The 4,076-nt window shown below is 36.0% G+C and overlaps 1 pseudogene; it reads left to right on the forward strand.

The window, feature by feature from the left end:
• The first annotated feature begins 281 nt into the window (after window positions 1-281).
• LOC148846741 (uncharacterized) lies at window positions 282-2,491 on the forward strand (annotated as a pseudogene).
• The last annotated feature ends 1,585 nt before the right edge of the window (window positions 2,492-4,076 follow it).

Genomic DNA, 4,076 nt, shown 5'->3' on the forward strand with positions numbered 1-4,076 from the left:
AAAGGAGTCATAAGCCTTCATTTGGGTGCTTTTCTTTTTTTAATTGCAGAATGGATCTTGTTTATCGGATAGAGGGTCCAACAGTTGATAGGGGAGGTAATGATGTATTTTCGGCATAAAGTATGTACCATAAGGAAAATGAACAATGTACCATCTGCTTTTGGATATTTTGGTGATGAGTCATTATCTTGGATTATATCTCTCTTCTTCCTTTTCTTTTATTGAACTTTGTTTCTACTATAAAAATAAAGAAAGTTAACCCCATTTTGTGCATTTTAGTCATGGCCTCATGGGATACAACCTCAATCTCCTTGACTGCTGGTTGTGATCCATTCATGCAATATGTAACCAGAACCTCAGCTTTAGAATATGAGGAGTTTAATACTACAAAATTTCGCTTGATTGAACATGGAGAGAAGTTTGGGGAGATATCTCGTGATGTATATAAGCTTATTGTGGTTTGATGATTGTACCATCTTGGTGCATGGTTTCTCAGGAGTTTTATTGGAGATTCCAAGGATTGCAGAGCAAAGTAATGAACTCTTCTGGGTTTTGGGAACAGGATTGTTTCGTCCATTTCTTGTTTCAACTGCAAACAGGGTAAAAGTGAATGTTTGAGTAGAAATGTTGTCTACTTTAAAGGTTTGCATGATTACATTGCCATCCATCTAAATAATTATAAAATTGATGAAAAAAGTGGATATACTTGCATTTCACTATTCAGCAAGATTAAATTTTCAGTTTTGGAGATACAATCCTCAAGTGAAAACATCAATGTGTTTAGTTCCTGCATTTAATTAATTTATTCTAATATGATGTTTAGAGGTGGTGCTGGGGTGGGATAAGGCGAATCAATTATTATTGACTATAAACTATATATCAAAAATTAGGGTGTATATGAAAATGAACAAGAAATCTTTAGTGGTCCCTCATCCACCTAGAGGCCTTCTAGATGGACTAAGTACTTTAATCACACCTCTAATGCTGTCAGAAATTTAAGAAAAAGCAGACCAATCAACAAAAAGGAAACGAAGAAAAAGAAATTATTATAATAGTCCAATTGATTGCACTACTTGGATTGTTGTTTTACTCTCCATTTTCTTTGGGCTCCAATTTAGTTATGTCAATGCAATTACCTGGAGGTTATTTCTTGCATGCATTTGAAATATGCAAAGGAAGACCAAATAGGACAGGATTACAATTGTTTAATGAGCTTGCAAACCTTGATGTAACTCTAAAGCTTCTAATTGACTCTGCAGCGACTTATGCAATGGATAAAGTTGACACAGTGTTTGTTGGGGCTATGGAATAGTTGAAAGTGGAGGGACAATTAACATGATGGGAACATATCAGATTGCATTGATGGCTCATGACATGAAGAAATCCGGTTTTTGTGGTTGCTGGAAGCTACAAGGTAATGTTATAGGAATTTATAGTTGGAGTCTAATTTGGTGTCATTCCTCGGTGAAAAAATCTAATCAATTGGATTGCCATAGAAACCTCTTATGTTGTCACATGTGTTTTTGATGGTGAATAAAATCCTGGAGGAGATATCTAGAGAGAAGTCTACTGAATAATGATGGCATGATATTTATCTTTATAATATAGGAGATCTTCATAGAACTGTTCATTACAAATGGCTAATTAGGGTTGCAATTGTCTGGGCTATCTGCTGGTCACGGCCCTTTAGCAATATCTATGATCCTGATACCAGCCCGAACTTGGCTTTGTCATTACCTGTGCAAACCCTGGCCTGTTCCAGACCTGGAATTTTTGGCCCTAAAACCAGAAATATTGATGAAGCCTTAGTATAGCTATTTATTTTCTTCTTATTGCTCCCTTCTTGTTGTTGTTGAATTCTTTTTTGGAACTTCCCATTTGGGATATTTATTTATTTTTTATTTTTAGGAGGGAGTTCTTAGTACAGAGAAAATAATGTTGAAAGAACGCCCAACAGTTCTGGCTTCTAGATTTGCTGTCATTAGGCACTGGCAGTTGGCACAATGCTCATTATTACATGCTGATAATGCTGAAGTGTGATGTCAACATAATGTATGTTGCAGATCAGCATATACCCACTTCAAATTCACTCAAATTAGGTTCAGATTAACTAATAAACATCATATCTTTGTTTGCTTTGCAGTTTGCACGTATCTACCCTCCCCACCAGAAGGAAGTGGCCCTTGCCCTATGCCCATTTGATTTTGGGGGTCTCAACCCAAAAGGAGTTGAGGTTGAAACATCTGATAGGGGTTAAACTCAAACAGCACCCTGGTATCTCACCCTTCTGTTTACAGATCTTGGTATTCTAATGCCCTCAGTGGTCAGTGATGAATTTGTTAAACTGTACTTGCAGTTTTAACTGGAGCTAATACCTCATGAGTTGCCCATCTGTGGACCTTTGGTTTGTTTTATTTGAGTAAATTTTTATAGCAGATTTTTATATAAGTAAATTTTTATAACAGAATGGGAATCGCGAAACAAGATTCATGTAACTGATCTTCACATAGTTGGGATAAGGCTTAGATGATGGTGGTAATATTGATCCCTTTATGGCATTTGTAAGCTGTTTTCATCCTATAGGAGATGATAATATGTATGTGATAGTCATTTGTTTGCTGGGTGGTGGGTGGGCGGGTTTGGATTTGCATTGCACTCAAGTGATGTAAATTCTCTTAATGGTTTATTTTGGCCTTATTTGCATTTTGATTTTTCAGCTTGGCTTATTAATGCCATGAATGGTTGAAGGGCGATCATACAATTCGATGCAGCATTGATAGAGAACTTTATTTCAGTATGTATCCTTCCAGCTTGATTCAATGTTTAAACCTCAGTAATTTGCATAAATTAACCTTAGTACCTTTGATACCCAACTTTGAACTCGTGGTTTTTCTTTCAGATGATAATGTAATGATAAGCTTTCTTCTCTACTTGATTTGCTTCTCTCCGGGAGTTTAAAAAACGGAGATGATTGAGACTATGTTTTCAGACGATTGACCATGGACTGAAGTAAATGGTAGTGTTAGGCCATTGGCCAGTGCTGTTTGTCTGTTTACAGTTGGTTCTCGTCAGAACACAAAAGAGACAGTTGAATTAAATAGAAATCCAGAAATAGGAAAGCGTTTAAAGAAAGAAATAGGGAGATTGACAGTAGCTAACAAAGGTTCTTATATGCATTATTTGGGAAATGGGAGTAGTATGACAGAGAGAGAGAGAGAGAGAGAGAGAGAGAGCGCCAAGAGTCAAGACCTGCCTCCAAATCAAAATACAGTTCAGTACCCTTGTTTATTAAAATTTAGAAAGACAAGAGACGTGATGTTCTCTTCTCCCAGTCCCAAGTCACAATTTTAGTGTTAGGTGGTGTTGTACTAGAAGAAAGAAGTGCAAGCGTTAAAAGGAATAAAGTAGTAAGAAAATTGTTGAAGTATTAAGCTTTTCTGAATCTGGTGATCGGCTAATGAAATGGGGTGACGGCATCAGTATATATGTTGACTTTTTAGTTGTTACGTTAAAAATTGTTTCTTTTATTATTATTATTATTATTTGGACAGAGCTCCGATATGTAAATGTTTGGGCAGGGATCATCATGTTGGCGCTCTGTCCAAACATTTAGATCATGTAAATGAGAATAAAGATGGTCAAAAGAAGTGGTGATGTCAGATAATATGTCATAGCCATAGCATCATTTCATTCAACTTGAGAATTGTTAGGCCTCGCAATGCATCATGACTCCCCCCCCCCCCCCCCCCCCCCCCGATTAAACTCTTGTTCTCTTTATTATCAAAAAATAATAGTAATAATGAATAAAATCATTTATTACAAATGTTTCAATCATCTTTGGTCCTCAATCCTGATAATCTACAATTTTCTCAGGTTGGATTTTCATGAATCTGTGTGTCAACCACATTTGATAGAGTCAGAATTATATATATATATACAAATAAATACAAATATGTAGAGTATAAAACCTTGTATTCCTTCTGATAAAAAAAATACTGTTTCTGCTAAAACCAAACTTCATGATGCTGATGGTTACACTTAAAACACATCCTCTTCTCAGGATGTTAACACATGAT

The sequence above is a fragment of the Nelumbo lutea genome, chromosome 6, assembly GCF_056320005.1.
Source record: "Nelumbo lutea isolate HS-2025 chromosome 6, American lotus-T2T, whole genome shotgun sequence".
Taxonomy (NCBI): domain Eukaryota; kingdom Viridiplantae; phylum Streptophyta; class Magnoliopsida; order Proteales; family Nelumbonaceae; genus Nelumbo; species Nelumbo lutea.